This window comes from Pinus tabuliformis, chromosome 4_1 (genome assembly GCF_031772625.1).
Source record: "Pinus tabuliformis cultivar Carrire ecotype Pingquan chromosome 4_1, CPIR1, whole genome shotgun sequence".
Lineage (NCBI taxonomy): Eukaryota > Viridiplantae > Streptophyta > Pinopsida > Pinales > Pinaceae > Pinus > Pinus tabuliformis.
In genome coordinates, this window is record NC_142303.1 from 286,790,512 (window position 1) to 286,814,085 (window position 23,574).

General features: G+C 35.6%; 1 pseudogene; it reads left to right on the forward strand.

Annotated features, from left to right (window-relative positions):
• Positions 1–833: 833 nt before the first annotated feature.
• LOC149175384 (subtilisin-like protease SBT1.5 pseudogene) lies at positions 834–8,897 on the forward strand (annotated as a pseudogene).
• The last annotated feature ends 14,677 nt before the right edge of the window (positions 8,898–23,574 follow it).

Here is a 23,574-nt window from a genome sequence, read left to right on the forward strand (position 1 = left end):
TTGGAATGTTTGGAAAGGAAGGAACAATAGGATATTCAAGAATGTTAAGAATTATTCCAAGAATATCTATGATTTGATCCTAAAACAGATTAAGGAAACGGTTAGTACTACCATTAGAAATCTTCCCTTGAACCCCCCTTCGGCCACAGACTGGAGGATTCTCTGCCAGCTAGATTTGCAGGGACTGGTTCCTTAGGGCTTTGTAAGGAAAGGCTCTATGGGGGACCCTGAGCTAGACTTTTGGCATCTTCCCCCTAAGCGCTTTCTCAAATTCAACATCGATGGGGCTTCCAAAGGCAATCTCGGCGAGGCAGGCCATGTAGGGGTGTTAAGAGATGACAGGGGAGATATTATTTTCATCATTTATCGCAACTTAGGAAAGACCACCACCAACATGGCGGAGTTAGTGGCCATGGAACAATGTATTGAGTTCCTGGTTCAGGAAAAACATCAAAACACAATCATTGAAGCTGACTCTGAGCTCGTCATCAACTCTATAAAAATAATAAGCTAGGGAATAAGACCGGAAAAAGCCTCTTCAAATTGGAGGTTAATTCAAGTCTTCCAACAGATTCATAGTCATCTACAGAGCCTGAGAACAGTCAGATTTGCACATGTGCAAAGAAAGGCCAACAAGCTAGCATATTTGCTAGCCAATCAAGGAGTGGTCTGCACAGATAATAGGGCAGTGATGAATTGGCATGAATCCCCTAAAAATAGACTAAAAATAGATTGTCAAAACCAAGCTAATGAAGACAATACAACGTTCCTTAAGAGAGCAATGGAGACGGGTATTGTTAACCAGTAGGGGTTTGATCAGAGGCATGCTCACAATGGGGTTTTTTGATAACGGTTTAGAAAAGATAACCAGAGATTCCTGGATCAATGGATGCATGGAAATTTACAGTTATACTGATGAGGATAAAAGAGCTTCAAGGGTGGTAGAAAGGAAGGCGCTGAAAGCTTCATGCATCGGGTCAAGGAGGGTCGACGATGTGAACATTCGGGAGCAGATGAAACTTGATGACCGTGAAACCAGAGATTCTCTTTCTCAGCCATTCTTACCGCGACCTGGGTGGTTTTTTGTTGATTGCGGCTCGCACAAGTGGGAAGCGGTTTTTTCTTTTTGGGAGCGATCCCACTCAGGAAGCTCCACGTGGCAGTGGGGTCGGGAGGAATACCACCTTTATCGCACGCTAACTTCCACGTAAGTTGGCGGATGTGATTTCCTTCTCCACCATCGGATCTCACAAGGCGTTTCGACGGTTGAGATTGATCGGGTTGGTTTGCAGACACTTGCGGTTAATGGTGAGTAGTTTTTTCTTGCGAGATGGGTCTACAACTGTCAAATATTTTGGACAACCCCAACGGTCGAGATTAAAGGAGGAAGGCCAGGTCCGGCGGAGATGGAGTTCATCAGGGGATAAGATGTTCTTCGTACAGGCAAAAGAACCCAAATCTAAGCATTCAGGCGGATTTAAGGTCTTTTCTTTAGCAAAAAAAAACACATTTTCAACTTTATCATGGTGATGAGAATAGTTGGACATAATTGTTATTAAAATGAAAATAATAAAATAATGCATGCTCAAAAGTATATGTATGAAAGTTTAACAATCAAATTGTCTTCTGGCCTTGTAAACAAGGAGGAGGTTTTATGTATCAATTTGATGTGTAACTTGAGCTTCAAATTAATCTTAGTTTTTTTTTAATCATGTTTTTAATTAAAAGAATTGAATGTTTTCTAACTTCTACTAAAGAAAGAATATGTTTTCCAACTTCCAATACGCTCAAGAAAGAATATTACCTAGAAAACATACTGATCATATCTAAAGATGTACATTTTCTGAAAAACACTGAAAAGCATACAAAAGATGACTAATATAGTCATTAATATTACCTAGAAAACATACCAATCATATCTAAAGATGTACATTTTCCGAAAAACGCCCAAAATCATAGAAAACATGACTAATATAGTCATTTAAGGGGTACGAGAAGCATTAGGGGATCCATAGAATTCATATTTCCAAACTAAGCATTGGAAGCATTGGGGGATAGGGCATATTGAAACTTTCTCATTGATCCATAACATCCCTATTTCCAAACTAGCCTCTTTGTTGGGTAATTTGCCACTTTCTTGATTTTTTTTGTTGGAGAACATGAAGCAGCTTAAAGGGTCGCAAATAGGGAAAGAGAACTTTGATTTTTGAAAGATATTTTTATTTTGCTATTTTTAGAAAGAGATCGGATCGCCATATGGCTAAGGATGACCCCAAACTCAGTCATGATTATAGAGCATTTTGATTACTAATGTGAGCTAGAAATGAGTGCTTCAAGAATTGCATATGCCTTTGCCTAATTCTTTCATCTAGGTACAAGCATAAAATGTTTTTATAAGTCCATCTAGATGACAAAAAAACCAAATCAACTGCCCTTAATTAAGTTATTATTATAGTAAAAGAAGTTAAATTTATTATCAAATTAATCTATATATAAAATTATAATTAATTTTGTAAAATTAAAATTAATTTCATAATAAACAAACTTTCTATATCATAAATATAATATTTTTTTTATTCCTTTATTATATTTTCTAAATTTTTATTTTATTATATTTAAAAATATATATTTTTATTAACTATAATTATACATTAAAATTTTTGATATATTATATTATTCACTTTATCTAATTTTAAAAAATAAATAAATGAATGTAATAACACAATCAAAATAGAATTTTCAATTATTATTTTAGATATAAGAAAACTTATTTTACATTGCAATTAGTTATTTAGATAGGAAAAAATATTTGATATTCAAATCCTTTCAAACTCAGTTTAGCCAATATGGTTGTATCTATTTTTATTCAACTGGTTGGTAAGTTGAATAAAAGTTTTAAGTTATTAAAATTATCAATTTATTTAATTAATATTTTTTTCCATTTATCTTCTATCTTATAAATAAAAAAATTTATATATTACTTTAGTATTCAATTCTATTAAAAATTTAAATAAATAAACAAAAAAAACTTAATATAGGTGTAAAATAATATTTCTAGATAACTCAAGAACTAATATCGATTTGGCTAAAACTAATAATTTAACTTTGTGAAGCTAAAATTATCATTGATAATATATAGACAATTAAGAAGAAGTAAGACCAAGTGGAACTTTCCATTATAAGCACAATGTGACTTAATAATTATAAATCTTGTGATTCCAAACTCTTCACTATCAACCCAATTCAATATAATTAATTACTTTCACAAACTCAATAAGAACCAAATCACAATTGTTAATTTGATTAAACTTAACAAAAATTCACTCTCTAACTTAGTGGTCATAAATATTGTCATTCCAACTCTGGAGTCTCAACCCAATTCAATATAATCAAATACTTTCACAACTTAATGGGAACCAAAACGGAGTTGTTAATTTGACCAAACTTAAAAAACAAAAAAATTGTAAGGGATCCCTCGCCGTACAAATAAAGGGTCTCATGTTAATTAATTATTTTTCCAACTAGATAAGAATTCCTATTAATTTGACTAAACTTAACAAAAATCCAACTCTAGAGTCTCAACCCAATTCAATATAATCAATTACTTTCACAAACTCAACAAGAACCAAATCACAACTGTTAATCTTGTCATTCCAACTCTAGAGTCTCAACCCAATTCAATATAATCAATTGCTTTCACAAACTCAACCAGAACCAAATGAGAGTTGTTAATCTTGTCATTCCAACTCTAGAGTTTCAACCCAATTTAATATAATTAATTACTTTCACAAACTCAACAAAAACCAAATCACAACTGTTAATTTGACTAAACCTAAAAAATAAAAAATTAATAAGGGATCCCTGGGCGTACCATACAAATAAAAGTTGTCATGTTACTATCAGATTCAAATTCAAATGCAATTTTAAAATAAATTTCTAAGTATGCTAGTATCTGATTCAAATGCAATTTTAAAATAAATTACTATTAATAATAACTATGGGGTAAATCACATGATATTTCATTTGTCGACGTGTTTTGAACCAACCATTATGATTCATCGTCAGGACAAGTTGAATGAACCTCCAACAGCGATATTCAGATAACAACTATATTGATAATGGCTAGATTTGACCGGTTAGTTAGGATATGATAATAACCATTATTTAATTAGATAAGTTACCCTGGTTAGTTATAAGATGGACCCTTTTTATACACTCACCATTATAAAAATGCATTAAAAAATAAAATTATAACCTAAATTAATTTAATTCGATAGTTAGTTAACAAAGTTATTATATCTCAAAATTAGAGTAACTAAAAGTTAGTTAAAAAAGTTATTAAATGTATAAATAATAGAGCAATAGCTAGATATATTCTTATTAAAATATAAGTTAAAGGGTTGTTTCATACCCTTATTTATAAATGAATATTAAAATAAATCAATTATGAACTAGAATTAATTTTAAAATAAAAATTATTTATAAAAGTTAAATAAATATAGAGTAATTTAAGGGTATGATAAAGAGTAATTTAAATTATAATAATGATATTATAAATATATATTAAAATAAATAAATTAAAATAAAATAATTTAAATTAATGGTAAGTGAACCAAGTTGTTAAATCTAAAAATTAGAGTCGTTAATTATAAAAGTTATAAATAGGAATTTTTAGTTATATTTATTGAAAAGGGACTGTATTAAACACCTATAAATAAATTAATTCTACTTTAATAGTTAATATATAAATATTAAAGTAATTTAAGGGAAGAAAGAATATTCTAATATCTAATTTTTTTTAAAATAAGAATAATTTCAAACTATTTTCTTTATTAGCATAAAAACACCAACAAATCAGTCATAAAGAGCAAAGGCCACAAGAAATAGAAAACGTGAGGAAATTTTAAAAAGCAATAAGAAAAGACTAAACAAAGGGAGGGGAAGACAGGAAGACAACGACTAGGAGGAGAGGGCTGGGACCCAGCAACTACTATCTTCCAACCATCCTCCGTATTGAGATTGTTAGGCATTTTTTCAATCTCAACCGCTTCCCTAAATTTCACGTGATGGAAATGGGACACTCTAGCAAAAACACTAGCCTCTTCGATACAGACATGATGATTGGTTTTCTCCACATGCTCTACTAACGCAGAAGACTTGACTCTCCTATGCTTAAGGTCAGCTATGTGCTCACTAATCCTTTGATTAATGGAGCTACCAGTCTGACTAGTATAGGGGGTCCCACATGAACAAGGAATAATATAAACCCCTTTCATGTCCTTGGGGTCAATAGGATCCTTCACTTATTTGAGGGACTTACGAATGGTGTTAAGAGGTCTAAAGGTCGAGGGGACATTATGCTTTTTAAGAATCCTCACAATCCTATTCGTGGTCCCTTGAACAAGCGGAATATGGACACCAGGAATCGGCTCCTTCTTATCCCTTTTAATGAATGAATTCTGAGCAGCTTTGAGGAAAGCCTTTTGTCCCAAGTGTCTACTATAACCGTTCTCAACAAAGACATTTATTTAATATTCATTTATAAATAAGGGTATGAAACATCCCTTTAACTTATATTTTAATAAGAATATATCTAGCTATTGGTCTATTATTTATACATTTAATAACATTTTTAACTAACTTCTAGTTACTTTAATTTTGAGATATAATAATTTTGTTAACTAACTATGGAATTAAATTAATTTAGGTTATAATTTTATTTTTTAATGCATTTTTATAATGGTGAGTGTATAAAAAGGGTCCATCTTATAACTAACTTTCTCTAATTAAATAATGGTTATTATCATGTCCTAACTAAAGGGTCAAATCTAGCCGTTATCAATATATCTGTTACTTAAATATAGCCGTTGGAGGTTCTGATTTATCTATTTAAGGTGCAAACCTTGATTTGTTTATTCAATTTTTCGTGACCATGGACCACGCTAGTTGGTTTGAAACACATCGACCAATGAAATATCATGTTATTTACGCCAAAAAATCTCTCTTAAACTTGATATAGATCACAAAAGCCTCAATACAACAACATATACATAATTATTAAAATGATAATACCACTCAAAATTTTGTTGAACGAGTACACTTTTGAATTCTATTACCTATAAGATTAGTCGCTGGACGCTGTTGTCAATGCGTTTTGGAAATTGGACTACTCCCAAACTCCGTGGGAAAATGTGGTTGACCCTATGGGCAAAGCTTAAACAAATGAGAAAATGTACACACATCCATATTGAGCGTGCACCCTAACATACTATTTAAGCAGAATAAGGTTGGGTAGTCTATTGCAATTCGGTGTGTGATGTTTTCATATTTTCTGTATAGATTTGCCTTCGATTTTGTTTGAGGGTTGTTATTCTGTAAACGAATTGGAGTAGAGTGATATGGAGGCACTGAAGCAGAATTCTTCAATGGTTTCCCTGGCAATCTCATGGGTGTCGTTGTTATTAGTGTTGTGTCTGTGTCAAGAATTGGTGGTGGGATCTGCCAGCGATGGACGCAAGACATTCATTGTTCGAGTTGACGGGAACTCAAAACCGACAGCCTTTCATACAAGCGAGCAATGGTACAGATCGACCGTTGCAGCTGCAGTCAAGGCCGCCGTCAAAACGGAATCGAGCACTTCTAAGGATCAAAACCATGACGAAGCATTGCAGCTTCATGCTTATAACACTGTGTTGCATGGATTCTCGGCAAGGCTAACAGAAGAGGAAGCCGCCCAAATGAAGAAAACACCGGGCGTTCTCGCCATGTTCCAGGATCGTGCACGCCAGCTGCAGACGACACGGTCCCCTTACTTCCTCGGTCTCGACATCCCTAAGGGAAGCGGCCTGTCGGAGTTGTCCGATTACGGCTCCGATGTGGTCATCGGTTTCCTAGACTCCGGCATATGGCCGGAACGGCGGAGCTTCAGCGACCAGGGCATGGGGCCCATTCCGAAGCACTGGAAAGGCGAGTGCGAAAGCGGGGCCAATTTCCCCAACACTCTCTGCAATCGGAAGCTGGTGGGGGCGCGGTTTTTCTCTCAGGGCTATGAAAACATCTTTGGTCCCATGAACGAAACTCTGGAGTCGCGTTCGCCGAGGGATTCGGATGGTCATGGCACGCACACCGCCTCCACGGCCGCGGGCGGCTACGTTCCGGGAGGCGACATGATGGGTTATGCGCAGGGTATCGCCAAAGGTATTGCGCCCAAGGCACGTATTGCTGTGTACAAGGTTTGTTGGTCTAAAGGCTGCTTTGAGTCAGACATACTGTCTGCTCTGGACAAGGCGGTAGACGATGGAGTGAACGTTCTTTCTCTGTCGATATCCTCTTCTGCGCTTCCTTTTGATCTAGACACCATTGCGGCTGGCACCTTCGAGGTGGTGAAGCGTGGGGTATTCGTTTCTGCGTCAGCGGGAAACCACGGCCCCAAAGCTTGGACGGTGTCAAACGTGGCCCCTTGGCTCACCACAGTGGGGGCCGGCACTATGGATCGTGACTTCCCCGTCGATCTCCGCCTTGGCAACGGGGCGGTCATACGTGGTGCGTCGTTGTACAGTGGAAAAGGATTGAACCGGCGAAGTCCAGTGCCTATTGTCGATGCCGGGGATGCTTTTCAGGCGGGCAGCAACAAATCTGCGGCTACTCTGTGCAAGGAGGGGTCGTTGGATCCCAACGTTGTCAGAGGCAAGATCGTGTTGTGTGAGCGCGGGGATAATCCGAGGGTGGCCAAGGGGGCGAGGGTGGCCAAGGGGGCTGTGGTCCAGCAAGCCGGAGGTGTGGGAATGATACTTGCTAACACCCCATCTGATGGCGAAGGGCTCATTGCCGACGCCCATCTGCTCCCCGCCGCTGCAGTGGGCAGCGCTGGTGCGGATTCCATCCGCAGATACATGCAGTCAACCATAAACGCAACGGCCACCATAATTTTTCATGGTACCCAATTGGGTGTCAAGCCGGCTCCCGTTGTAGCTTCCTTTTCCAGCAGAGGGCCCAACATGGTAACAACTCAACTTCTCAAACCCGATGTTATAGCCCCCGGTGTGAACATTCTGGCTGCTTGGACCGACGCAGTGGGTCCTACCGGCCTCCCATTTGATAGCAGGCGAACAGAGTTCAACATAAAATCTGGGACCTCCATGTCATGCCCTCACATAAGCGGGGTCGCGGCGTTGCTCAAAGGAGCGCATCCCGACTGGAGCCCCGCCGCCATCAGATCTGCTATCATGACCACTGCTTACACTTTTGACAATATGAATAAACTCGACGTGCCGATGGCCGATGAAGCCACCGGAATCGCTTCCACACCTTTTGATTTCGGCGCAGGTCACGTGGATCCCCAGAGAGCTATGGATCCGGGGCTCATATACGATCTGGGCGTCGATGACTATGTGAATTTTCTATGCAGTCTTGCTTATTCTCCAGACTCCATCAAGGTTCTCACCCGCACAAATGTTACTTGTCCTGCTCAAGGAGCTCAGTCTGGGAATTTCAATTATCCATCATTTTCTACATTTTTGCGTCAAAGGTCGTCTTCCAACGTGTCCACAAGTTTCGTCAGAACGGTCACCCTGGTTGGTCCAACCATTTCTACTTACACGCCAACCGTCACTGCTCCAACAGGGATAGAGTTGACAGTGGAGCCGAAAATGCTAAAGTTTTCCAAGAGGGGCGAGAAGTTGAGCTTCACGCTGACCGTCAATGCCAAGCCCCTGCAACTTCCTCCGACGGTCAATTCTCAAACATTCTTTGCGTCGCTGGCCTGGAGCGATGGCAAGCACGTTGTCCGGAGCCCAATTGTAATAACCATACAGCAATCTCCTGCTTTTTCGTTCCTCAAACACTTTCTATTTCATATCTTCCGTTGGTTCCTCAACCACTTTGTATTTGATAACTGAAAAAACAGAATAATGGTTTTGTTGGCTTTTTTCAGTCACGGTTATGTAAGCTGAGATGTGAAGTTTTTCAAAATTATAATTCGCGTTTACGTGTTTTCGGTTGCTTCTGGTTTGCGTGGCTCTGCTCATGGTTGATATAGTGTTTTAAAACATTTTAACTTAAATGGTGATATAAAGTATGTGTTTTCATATATTCTTATCCAATTTTATATTACATTTATTTTAAATTTTTATTAATAATATATTATATTATCTTAAATCTCTATTTAAATTTATTAATCTCATATCTTCACATTATTAGGTCAATGTCATTGAGTGAGAGTGATTTTTTTTATTTAAATTTATTAATCTCATATCTTCACATATTAGGTCAATGTCACTGAGTGAGAGTATGATTTTTTTGTAAGTTAATTAATTTTATATACTTATAAAATATTTATATTAAAAATATTATTTGCTGTATAATGTAGATTGTCACTTAGTAAGAGTGTGATTTTTTTGAAGTTAATTATTTTTATATATCTATAAAATATTTATATTAAAAATATTACTTGGTGTATAATGTTGGCTAAGAAAGGGAAATACTACTAATAATAATAAATTATATAGATGTTTTAAAAGAGATTATCATGTGGTTTTAGTGTGTTAAGAATTTTTTAAAATATTTTTAGAATTAAAAGATAAAGAAATTTTAAAATTTTTGCTTAGTAATTTAATTACTTGACATTTTTTTAATTTGATGATAGAACTTTTGTATAGCTTGTTATTTAAAATGTATTTCTTAATATATAAATAAACTTAATATCTAAAAAATCTCTAAAACATTCAAATTTTATAGATTATAACTTATAATTCTAAACAATTCATACTAAAGTTTAAACAAAATCATATCCCAAATGAATTTAAAATATTGAATAATTAATCCACAACCGAATAAATACTTATAAAACATTGTAAAGGATGTCCACTAAATTGTCATTAAATTTCCCATGAACAAATTATTTAATGTGTGGAGATAGGATTTATAAAGCATTGGAAAGGAGTTCAACTAATATTAATTGTCATTAGAGTTGCTAAGAAAAAATTAGTTAATACGGTGGGAAACCTTTTGTTAGGTAAGAATTGTTCATGATTACACATATTAATTTATGTGGTAAGAATTAGTCATGATTACACACATTAATTTATGAGTGCATTGGCACTAAGAAGGGTTTTTTTTGTTATGACTGGATGAATAAGATTATTGGTGATAAGTATTCAAAGAAGATGTTTATGAGAGATTAAGGATGTAAATAAATGTAGTTGGAAAAAAGTGAAAAGAATAAATGGTGTGGAATAAATTAAAAAGAAATTAGAATAGTAAGTGTAATCCAAAATGTTAGATGATTTTTAGAAGAAAGACAAAAAACAACAACAACAACAAATATATTAGAGGAAAGATATATGTCCATAATACAAGGCAAGTGTCATTTAAGAAGTGGTAGAGCCGTAACACGGGATTTGGTAATTTCTAAATATTTAAAATAGGAGAAATCTAAATAGTTAGACTAGGAAGAGACATTAGACCTTAGAAGTTCACACCAAAAGACATAAAATCATTGTATATATATGAATTATTGGATTAACAGAAAATTAATCAAGGTTGTAGCTTTTCCTTTCACCAATCTCAAATAGCGGTGTCAAAGTTGGTGTAACTCTCTTCATTTTAGACTATGTCTCTACAATATTCCCTACATATGCTTGACCTTTGAGATCTATAGGTCTCCAATTTTTTGTAGTAATTTCTCTATCTATCCCTTAAAAATCCTAGAAACATATTGCATGGCCTCTCTCCCACCAAAATCCTCTCTCGTTATACTCTCAAGCAATGCCTTTACCAAGCCATCTTCCTACGTGTATTTTTACTATTCCCACCGTCTTAACCTTGGGATCAATCACCATTTTGCACACATGTCTTGTGTCCACTACAAGATCAAACCCTACCAAAACCACCTCAGCTTTGATTTCTTCTCTTGGGGTTAAATTTTAGTGCAATGGTCAGTCCTATAATCCTAACCTTCATAGTTCAAACAATCATCCATTGATTGTGAAATGGTTGGTTGTGGTTAGATGGAAACACAAAAAAAAGTATATGTGGGGTCATCTATGAAGCATTCGCGTCAATTTCTAATGGAGCTTGTAGGGGAATTTATGTTGGGTTTCGTGTATGGGTTAAGTTTGTGATGATAAAATGGTAGCATGAAAGTGTATCTCTTCCTATATTTCTTCCTTGTAGGAATTTCAAATCCCCTTCACAACTTATACATTTAAGGTCTTAGAGTTTCTTTTTGGGATCATTCCACATTTTCAATATTTTATCGACATTTCCTTCAGCATGTAAATGCCTTTTGTGTGAATTATATTTCCACTACTATTTGGTTGTTAGCATCTTTGCATGGTTTCAGTTTTGAGCAACCAATTTATATGCAATATTTTTTTTACCATTTCTAATAAGGGTTTATGGTTTTATTGCGTTCTACAGCCAATTAAGATACTTTCTTGTAAATATCCATTATCTCATCTCTACCATTGGTGTGGTGTTGACTAGCGAACAAAACTACTCATAATGGTTCAAAAAATTAAAAAACACAATGATTTTTAACGATTTATGGGATGGGGTATGTGAAGGGGACACTACAAAGGAATTTAAAGGAGAAGCGTAGTGGAAACCCAGTGAACCTAGAAATCATGTAATATCTAAAGAAATATCTATTTTGAAGAAAAAAGACAACAAACCACATGCCTTGATTTTTTTCACAGTAAGTGAAGAGGTGAGCCATCATAATATTCACATTTATGGCTCATACAAAGCCAAAAGAAGTTAAATGATGAAAGTACATGATTCTCACTTAAAACTGGAACATGTACAATTGTTGGTGAAGCTATTCAACCTGGAATTGAATGATGATGATCCCATGAGTTTACCCTCTGAGATCAAATCCATAATGCATAATATAATGCCATTAAAGTGAAGAGAGGCATGTCTATCATAACATCCATAAAATATTTATGCCCTACATAAACACACTATATTGAATCCATATAAGAGAGTGGGAAAATGAAATCCATCTCATTTGACTCCCTAGTGTAGAAAGCTGCAAAATGTGAGAAATATTTTAGGAGGAATATAACTCATCACACTAGAGAAATTATATGCCTTGATTAGAGATAGAAGAATCAATCAAATGAATCTTCTAAAGGATAATGAAGTAAAATAAAAAAGAGTTGTGATCTTCATTATGACTACAATAGCAAAATTGACATTAGGCAAAAACATGCATAATCCCTTCGGAGAAGATTAAAGGAAATAAAATACAAAAGAAGATATATCTAAAGAATCATGTCTAGTGAATGATAACGCATTCAAATCTATTATTTACATCGTTTTCCATTACAATTTAGGAACCTTGGATTCAAAGATGTAGCATGAACCACAGTCCATCAACACATGGATTATGGTCATCCTTAAGCTACTATTTAGTAGAAGACTTAAGGATTCCGATAGACATTAATTTGTGGTGAGTAGAAGATATAAACTTCTACTAGCCATTTAGTTTTTTGTCATCCCAATACCACTAGATTTAGAGAGCACATTTAGCCATGAGGAGTCATACTTCATCTCTTTACATAATATTGACAAAACCCCTCTCAGAATATGGGTATAAATATAGAAACCCAACCCTTAGGGATTTGGTAATTTCTAAATGTTTTCTAGATATTTGAATTAGGAAAAATAAAGATAGTTAGAATAGGAATAAACATTAAAGCTTGGTAGTTGAAATAAAAGCTCACAAAATCATTGTATATGTTGAGACATGGAATTTATGATATTCTTACTATTAGTTTCCCACTTTTGACCCCTTTTAAAACCCCATTTTTGTCTCTATAAAATCATGTTTTATCCATAATGATGAAAAATTATGTTAACTAGGGGTTTCAAGGTAAATATTTATTTTATGTTGATTATCTATGGTTTTGAATACATTTAAAGGGATTAATATTTATTAAGGCTGCTAATGAGGGATTGAGTAGGTCTTACAACCCTTTTGGGTTCCTACAACCAAACTCCACATTTGTTATGAATGTGCTTGTCCCAAATTTGAATGGGCACATGGGTTTCTTCGCAATCAACCTCAGGATGTTTTTTCACCTACCAGATCAAATCTCCAATTCACATTGAATACCTATTTGGCCTTCCACTTCAGTGGCTAATCTTAGTGACTGCGATCATGGTTGGTGACGCTCCATTCAGATTGCTTCCACATGGATGTAGGCACTCAATTGTGGCTCAACCCTAGCTTTGCACTTCGTTACTCCTTCACTCTAGAAATGCATCAATGTCATTGGATCTCTTGGAGTTTTACTCAATATAGGATTTCATCTATGGGAGATAACTATACAGTTTCTTCTATGTTCAATATAATAAAAAAGCTTTGACTCTTATTATTTTTTAGTGAGTGGTAATAGAGATAGGATTCATGTTTTTGTTGTAATACAACCCAGTGTTGTGACCATTGAGGTCACTCCTATGTATTTCGCCTCATACAATTTGTTGTATTTTTAATGAAAATCTTGTTGTTATTGTTCAAGCTCTGTGTTTCGTGCTAAATATTGTTTTGGTTTAAATTTCACTCAAGGCCACACCTCTAGTTGGAAAGGACCCACCAACCTAGTGCATTTCCTCATTATGCTAGTGTGCCTTCAATGCAAAGTGTGGTTTGTTGTCACTGTTTGTAAGTGGACTCTATTTTGTTGCTTCAGTAATTTCCTTTTCATGTACATATATATTATTTTGATGTCCAACATGTGGGTTTAATATTTGATAATAGCTCAATGTTACAACAAATGTGTTGATTAGCTAAGTAATGTTTGTGCTAAGATTATAGAACATATCCATCAGTAATATTCATTTTGCTTCATATATATAGGACATATATTTTGTTCATTGTGACCATGCTCAACATGTTGATTGATAATATATTTTGTAAGATATTGAATGGATAGATTCATAATGAAATGTAATCATGATTTTACGTAATGAGATGTAGAGAAGAAAAATAAAATTATTACACTGCTTGCATCATGGGTTTCATGAGCAAGAGATTTTATTTTTGAGATAAGACTCCCATTGAGAGTATTTAGGAATTATTTTTCATCTAGTCATAAAATATTAGATTCATTGTCATGTAATGAATTCTTGTTACACTTTGTAAAAGGTAAAACTTGTCTACGTAAAGTATCCTCCAAGACCTTGTCACATATCCTCTTCAAGTCGACTTACAATGATGGAAGGAATTGCTAGAAGAAATCAACCTAAATACTAGTGATCATGTCGACCTATTCTTCTGGGAAAGCGAAGAAGAGTTTCTTTTGGGAAATGAAAGAAGAGTTTCTTTTGTGTTAAATATTGTTTTGGTTTAAATTTCACTCAAGGCAACACCACTAGTTGGAAAGGGCCCACCAACCTAATGCATTTCCTCATTATGCTAGTGTGCATTCGATGCAAAGTGTGCTGTGTTGTCACTGTTTGTAAGTAGACTCTATTTTATTGCTTGAGTAATTTCCTTTTCATGTACAGATATATTGTTTTGATGTCCAACATGTGGGTTTAATCTTTGATCATGGCTCAATGTTACCACAAATGTGTTGATCAGCTAAATAATGTTTGTGCTAAGATTATAGAACATAGACATGCGTTATATTCATTTTGTTTCATATATATAGAACTTATATTTTGTTCATTGCAACCATGCTCAACATATTGATTGATAATATATTTTGTAAGATATTGCATGGAAAGATTCATAATGACATGTAATCATGATTTTATGTAATGAGATGTAAAGAAGAAAAATAAAATTATTGTATTTCTTGCTTCATGGGTTTCATGAGCAAAGGATTTTATTTTTGAGTCAATACTCCCATTAAGAGTATTTAGGAATTATTTTTTATCTAGTCATAAAATATTAGAGTCATTGTCATGTAATGAATTCATGTTACACTTTGTAAAAGGTCAAACTTGTTTATGTAAAGTATCCTCCAAGACCTTGTCACATATCCTCTTCAAGTCAGCCTACAATGATGGAAGAAATTGCTATAAGAAATCAATCTACATACTAGTGATCATGTTGACCTAAAGGACATGTGTTGAGGCTTATATATAGTCACACTCGGCGTCACTTAGAGGTAAGAAAATTGACAAGCATTCGTTGAAGAAGAAGTACGAAGAAGAGGCCATAAAGAAGAAGTGCGAAGAAGTGAGAACAAGGATTCTTTTGGACACTACAAAGGAGAGTTTCTTTTGGGAAAGCGAAGAAGGGTTTCTTCTAGTAAATCGAAGGAGAGTTATTCTAGGCAAGTAAAGAAGAGTATGCCAATGGAGAGTTATTCTAGGCCCTTCCTTGATTTTCCTTTTCCTCCTCGCTCCAAATCCCAAGTATGCCACACTCCTCCAAGAGTGCTCCAATAAAACTCTAAGTGTCCAAGAATATGAGAGAAAGAGACTAGGGAGAGAGCTCCAAAACTGAACAGGTAAAATCTCACACTGACAAAAGGTTGTCAATTGATCCTCATAAGAATTTTTATCAATGAGGCCTGTATTTTCTTCATTTTCCATTATTTTCATAAATAAAATTCCAATTAATGTCTCATTCCTTTCCGAAGCCTTTTCCTTTGCCTTTGCCAATTTCCTTAGCCTTTAATAAATCGAAGTGGCACCCCATTAGGATGCTTTTCCCACCATTTAGCTTGGAATACATGTCGCATGACCATGGTATTATATATTTTTACATGGATTTTTAACAAGGGTTGTTATAGAGATAGGTTTTCTTCTGTAACTCTTGATAGATGGGTGGAGACAGGAAAATTCCTCTGGGTATGGTAAAGAATGTTGGAGGCATCCAAGCTTTTTTGGTGTTAGTGATTTATGGGTGGGATTATGTGAAATCACTGTGGTTGAAGGTTGAAGTGGGTTGGCCTCTGCAAGCCATGGTTGGTTCTATTTTGATTTTGTCTTATGAGATCCAAAATTCATGCTTGGAAATTTCACACAGGGGTGATTGGGTGAAAGAAATATTTGTTTCAACTCAATCTATGGTCGGGTGGTACGTGAATTTCTTAACATGGTTGGAATTTTCATATACTAATATGCATAATTTTATTATTGTGATCAATGAGCACATGTACTAGTCATTGTGTTTATTTTATGACTAATTTGTCATGGATTCATTCTGGTTATATATTGGTTTTAGGCCTGGTTAAAAGATGTTCTCTTGTTATGGATCTTATTCATGATCTGATAAGTTATTGAATGGTTATGTGAATGTGTGGGCTAGATAGTGTTGTTGCAGTTATTTTAAGAGGGCATTGAGCCTTATTGATGGTCCTCTAACGAAGTTAACAAGAAATTACACATATATGCATTCATGACCTATAGTTACTATGTTTACCATATGTTTGATGAAATGTTCTCATGTGTTCAGAAACTTTGGAGAAAGATCTAGACTTACTAATTATCATATAGACTTGTCATGACCTTAAACTTTATTATTGAAAGTTATAAGCTGTTATGGGTAGTGACCTATAGACTAGCCCTGGAAATTGGCACTAATTTTGGAGCTACATGCATGGAACTAGGAAATTTCTGTTGTAACCACATAGAGGGAGGCATGTGCACATGACTAGAGCTTTCCAACCACACTCATAGCATCTTATGCATGCGGTTGGGATGTCAGCTCAGTTAAAATAAGTTTCATCTTAGGATTTTATCACCCGGGGTTGTGCTCTGTCACCTACGTGATATGGTGTCCCTGAGAGGTTTTTAGTAAGTTTCAGTAAGAGAGGTCATGTCATAGTAACTCTCAGACCATGTTTACTTGGAGAGCTTGTAAAAGAGGGTAAATGTGGGATGGGGTGGTTACAGATTGATATTAGAGTGAGGTTGCAGATCACTGAACCTCGAGGTAAAGGTAGATTGTTATGCATGCATGCCAGTTGCCTATGTGTTTATCATGCATGCATGTTGGTTGTTTTTTATTATGGTTATGACATATGATTGTGATGTTGTATTGTGATAATATGGATTGGCCTGTGTAGATGCAATGGCCTTCTCTGAGATACCTTGAGGTATGTTTTTTATTATGTTTTTACTTAGCTAATAATGGAATATTGTAGGAAATAGAAGGCCCAAAGATGAAGGGAAGGATAGTTAAGTACAATTCATATGAATCTTTGTACAAGCTAGAAGATACATTGGTAGGACTAGATAAATTAGTTTAGAAGCAGGAAAAGGGTCATTCTCTTGGTTTGGTAGACACATTGAGAAGTTTGAAGGTAGAAATTGTGAGTTGCAAGGCAAACAATGAGCTGCGAATTCAAAAATAGGAAAGGCTTTCCAAATCTAAAGAAAATAAAGTCTAGGTTAATGCATTAATTCTTCAGAGCCTTTCAGATTTTAGAAAGGGGCACAGTGGGGGATCATTCAAGGACATGAAGAAAATAAAAATGGTGTAGATGGAAGTGGGTCTCAGAAAGAGTATAGGATGGATAGGGATGATATAGTGAGAGATGGTAGACCCTAGGATACACTTGAAAATAGGGCTATCACTCATGGATTTCATTCTAGCTCTAGTTCTGAGAGACATCATCATCCTCACGGCCAACATCGTTATAGGGGAAGTGTGGATATTTTCCAGAAGAATTCAAGAAATCCAAGCCTCCTATTTTTGATGGGGATGTGAAGAAATCAGAAGATACAGAAGCATGGCTGGTTGGGATGAAGAAGTTCTTGAAATTGCATGATTACTTAGAAAACACAAAAACCAAGATAGACACCTTCAATATAAAGGGAAAGGTAGACATCTAGTGGGAATATCTTAAACATGTCAGAGGCATCAAGGAAGAGGAGTTGACTTGGAATGAGTTTGAAAGACTCTTCAAGAAGAAGTACATGTGTGAGAGGTATAATGATGGCAAAGACCAGTGAATTCTATGAGCTCAAGGTAGATTTCATGATAGATGAAGAGTACATGACTAGATTTCAAGAGATGTTGAGATATGTGCCTTATCTGAACGATTAGAAAACAAAGGTCCAAAATTTCATTAGTGGACTACCACTAGCATTTAAAGATCAGATTGGGTATGATGAGCCTTGGTCATTGGACGAAGTCACTAGAAAGTTGAACCGTTGTTATGAGCAGACAAGCATAAGCATGAGTTCAAGAAAGACTGGAAAGGTAATTAGAAGACGAAAGGAAATTGACCTAAGAATCAAGGAAGATATTAGGATGCAGGTGACAAGGAGAAAGTGGGAACTCATAAGAAGTCATTGTAGTTGAGAGAGGACATTAGTCTCAGTCTAAGGAGTAGCAGAATAAAGGTGACAGCTAGAAACCTTTGAGGTGTTGGACCTGTGATGGAGAACATTGCAGGAGATATTTCCCATCACATTAGGGTGGCATGCCTCATATTCATAATGCTTAAGAGGCGCATGAAGTTGGAGATGTAGGCCAAAGTGTTCCTCATATACATGTAGCAGTGGATAGTATGCAGGAAGATCATTAGGCACCCATTATCGAAATTGAAGTTAAAGTTTGTGATCAAGTTGTTTCTATTTTAATTCATTATGGATCAAATTATAACCATATTAGTCCCAACCTAGTGGATTAGTCTAGTTGAATAAGGAAGTGCATGCAAAATCTTGGTTGGTGTAGCTGGCTATAGGGACCAAGAGAAGAGTTCATCACTGGGTGAGATCTTGTGAATTTGAGCTTAATGGTATGCCTACTTCAACACATCTAAATTTTCTTCCTTTGGGTTCATACAGCATACTTTTGGGCATGGACTAGTTTTTCATTCATTAGACTAAGATGGATTGCTATGATAAGGCCATTGAGTTTCTGGATGATGATGGAGAAAAGAGAATATTGCAAGGAAAGAAGAAGCCTACACCAAAGAGAATGGTTGTAGTTATGAAAGCTAAGTGTAGCTGCAAAAAAGGATGTTTTTTATTTGTCGTGCATGTTTCTAGTGACAAAGGGAAGGAAGATAAATATGATGAAATAATGAGGAAGTATCTTGTCTTGCAACAGTATCAGGATGTTTTTCCTACAAAGATTCTAGAGGTAATGCCACATAGGGAGGTTGAATTTTCTATTGAGTTAGTACCAAGAGAAGCACTATCATCTAAGACACCGTACATGATGAGCACTCTGGAATTTGTGGAAGTGAAGTTGCAACATAAATAAATTCTTGATAAGGTATATATAAGGCCAATTGCATCACCTTGGGGTGAACCAGTGTGGTTTATAAGGAATAAGAATGGTACTCTTAGATTGTGCATTGATTATAGGTAGTTGAAAAAGGTGACTATAAAGAACAACTATTTGTTGCCTTAGATTGATGATTTGTTTGATCACCTGATGGGAGAAACAATTTTTTCGAAGATTGATCTAAGATCGTGATATCATCAGGTGTGCATCAAAGAATAAGGCAAATAAAAGACTACATTTCGTACAAGGTATCATCACTATGAGTTTGTGGTGGTTCCTTTTGTTCTTACCAATGCTCCAGCCACCTTCACTTGTTTGATAAACAATTTGTTGTGCCCTTATCTAGATAAGTTTGTGATACTATTTGTTGATGATATATTCGTATATTAAAAGAATGAGGAGGAGCATGCAGATCATCTAGCAACATTGTTGAGATTGTTGAGAGAGCATAATTTATACACAAATATTAGCAAGTGAACCAAATTCATTACTTGGGACATGTTGTTTCCATGGAAGGGATAGAAGTGGATATGGAAGATCTTAATGCTATCATGGAGTGGCCAGCTCCAAGGAATGTGGATGAGGTCAAATCATTCATGGGACTTGCAGGTTATTACAGACGGTTCATAAGGAACTTCTCAAAGATAGGCTATCGCATTATATCTTTATAGAGGAAAGGGAAGAAGTTTGAATGGACTGAAGAATGTGCAATTATTTTGAGTAGTTGAATCAGTTTCTTACCAATGCTTTGGTTTTGAAGACTACATATCCTAATAACGAATTTTAAGTTTATATAGATTTTTGCAAGGAAGGACTTGGTGGGGTCCTGAAGCAGGAAGGGAAGGTGGTTTTATACAAATCAAGGAAGTTGAATGAGCATGAGCATAACTATTGTTGGGCATGGAAAAGGTATGTTTTATCCTCATATTAGCCTAATTAATCATTTTCCTTTATGTATTTATTTTCGTTTTAGGAGTAAATATAAAAGGAACAACCACAGAAGCTGTATGAAATGGATTATTAACGAATTGGGTAAATCTAGGCACGAAAAACTAACTTTCACTATCTTTATATGCAATGATGCAAATTGAACGGTTGTTTTTCAAATGATAGAACAACAACAACCAAGAAAGGAAAAGGACAATGTCTTGATTATGAAGGACAACGGAAGACCAGGTGGATCAATTCTATTCTGTGATGAAATCAGATTGATGGTTGTGAAATCCTCAGGATCTCCTGATCCTGAGGTTTTCCTTCTATCCATTTATTTTCCAAAATTTATCTAAACCCATCAGGCGAAATGAACAACTCTAGGAATTTTAAGATTTTAATTACTCATTTTGGACACAGAGCACTTTAATTACTGTGACCTTGTAACTATATTATAACCTTAATGAAGAAGATTGTGTTTTACATATAATCTTATTCTGAATATCTTTAGGCAGTGACTTTTGGAGACTTTGGGCCAAGTTGATAGGAGATCTATTGCTTTAATTGTGTCATATTTACTTCTTCTTATTATGATAATTGTTTATTATTTTTAGTTTGTGAAATTAGCATTATTCCGATTGTTGTGAGTATTTATGATTATGATTTTCTTTTGCTATTCAATTGAGATTCTAGATCTTGTCGTGGCTTACATCTGCGTGTTAATCTTTACCGAATAGATCATGTTAATTTAAGTATTCGATTGTTGTTCATTCTAGAGTAGTGTTACTTGAGATCTCAAGCTTACAGTTGATTTAATTGTCTAGGATATGTTTACATAGTTATTTGTTGTTCAATTGTTGTATCTTTCCTTCATGGTAAATGAATTAGTGTCAATATAATTAGACTGCTAAGAGTGATTCCTTTTACTTACATTCTGATTCAGTTTATTGCAGAGTGGATTAAGTAGATTTGAAAATTCTTTAAAGATTTCTTTCGGAATTGTTTGGATTGAATTTTGAGAATTAGATATTAGTCATTGCAACGATTCTAAATCATTTCATTATGAATTACCCTATTAACTCGCTTGCATATACAATGCTTAACACTCTTGAAATAAACAAACTTACCCTGGGTTGATGATTAATGTAGGTATTAAGATCACTTTTAATAAGTCATCTTAGTGCACCAACATTTTGGCATCATTGCCGGGGAAAGTGTTTCAAAGTGATTTCTTTTTATTCTTGTTGTAAAAGAATTTGGTTTTAAAAATGGGAGGTAAGAACCTGCAAAATTAACAAGTAAAGTGCTTGCTCATCAACCCTCTTTTTGGAAAATGCATAGAGGTTAAATAGGAGTAGGGTTCTTTTTTTTATGAATGACTAGGAATAAAAAGATAGAAAAAGATCAGGACCCCCCGCCTAAATCCACAAAACCCAACGAATCAGTGAACCTTGGGAGATAAACTTTTATAGATGAAATCGTAAGAAAAGAAAAGCCTCAGGAATCAATATGATTCCAGACTATATTAGGAAAAATCCCCACTGTAATCCCTCAGGCAGTAGGCTCACCATCTGCAGCCTACGTTGAGATTCATAGCCAAATTGGAGGATCTGAATAGAGCTTTCAGGTTACAGAAAATTTACATTATGATCCTTTACAAGAGGGAAAATCGTGCAACTTAAGAGAAGGAGAGGGAGAAACCAGTGGAACTGTTAAGGAACAACCATAGTTCTTTGAATTAGTATCTCCTGTGATCCAAAATTTGGGCAGTGCTACAAAAACAACTCGGATTGAGAATCCTCTACTTACTTGAATAGCATTCCCTGAAATCCCCGAAGGATATAAGCACATTTTCGACCAAATGACAAGCCAAGTACCTCAAGGTGAGACCTTTACATTGGATTACCCCATAGTCGACCCAGTAGCTAATGCCTGATGAAAGCTATTCCTTTACAAAACAACCCAACCTTTCATGGGATGACCACAGAGGATCTGGACACCTTCTTAGTTGAGTTTGATGTCCTGTGTAGAGGATACGATTATGCCACCGACCATCAAAAATTAAAGTTGTGCCATTCTAATCTAAAAGGAGCAGGTTTGAGGTGGTTCATGTGTTTAGGTGGACGTACTATTAACTCTTGGAATGAAATGAAAAATTCTTTTCTCACAAAATGTTAGGACTATTGTAGGACTATGGAATTAAAAGATGAAATCTTTAAGATGTTTGTAAAGGATAATGAAACTCTAGAAGAACATGTCGAACGGTTTCACTACAATTTGTAGAGATCTCCTCACTCCACATTACCAAAAGAAGTCGTGAGAACCATATTAATCAAGGGAATGGAAGAAGAATGGATAGAAACTCTCAATATGATGGGGAAGGGAGGAATTTCTTAGGAGATTATGATGAAATCATTCGCTTGTGTATCAGGTGTTCATGAGGTAGTACACGCATTGGGTCAGGAAGCCGATATTTTGCAACTAGAGGAAGCAAACCACATAGTGGAAGCGTAACAAGAATGGAAATCGGTAGCCTCCTAGAGGACTTCAAGATAGACATCTTGGGAACCCTTACAATGCAGTTGGATGCCCTGCAAGCCAAACAAAAACAAGCCTTAGTAGAACAAAACTTCGCCATTTTTTTCCCACGTTGCCGGAAGAAGTACAACCAATGGGAGTGTCCATTGGACATGGTCTAGACTTGTGATATATGCACAAAGGACCATGTCACTGAGAAGTGTCCATCACTTCCAGGGATGAAAGTAGTTTTTAAAGAAGAAAAAGAGGAGACAAAACTCGTATACTTGATGAACCAATGTCGACAGTGGCAAGCCCGACCCACATGTATGTCACAAGGCACATGTCAATTCTTTCCTTCTTCATTTAATCAACAACAAAATTCCAAAGCAGTGTGGCAAGGTTAATCACCTTTCTTAAATGGGAAGTCCCAACCACTTGCTATGTCACCTTGGCCAACTAACTCCTTTCTAGGTAATGGTTGGCCGAATTCTCCTTTTACTCCTTCTTGACAAGGTAATCCACATCCACCTAGCGGCCTACCTCTACTTCACAAAATTCGAACTAGTCTCCGAATTGGAAACACCCTATAGGGATAATTAATACGCCTATGGGGATAGGTCCTCAACCTTAACCTACATTATCAGCCCCATATCCATTACAATGAAATCCTCAACCCCTTCTGTGTCCCAAACTACCAGTTCGACTAAATCCAAACCCCAATAATAGACCGGTTCAGCTGGTGAAAATTGTTGAAAACTCGTACTATGAGACTGAACAAAAGGAATGCAATGAACTTAGACTGAGGTTAGGATAAGTCATCACTCCTGAGGAAGATAGAGACAAACAACCAATTGAGCTAGAAATCCCACCTATACATACACCATCGACTATGATTGACACATAAATAAAACAAGGAGAAG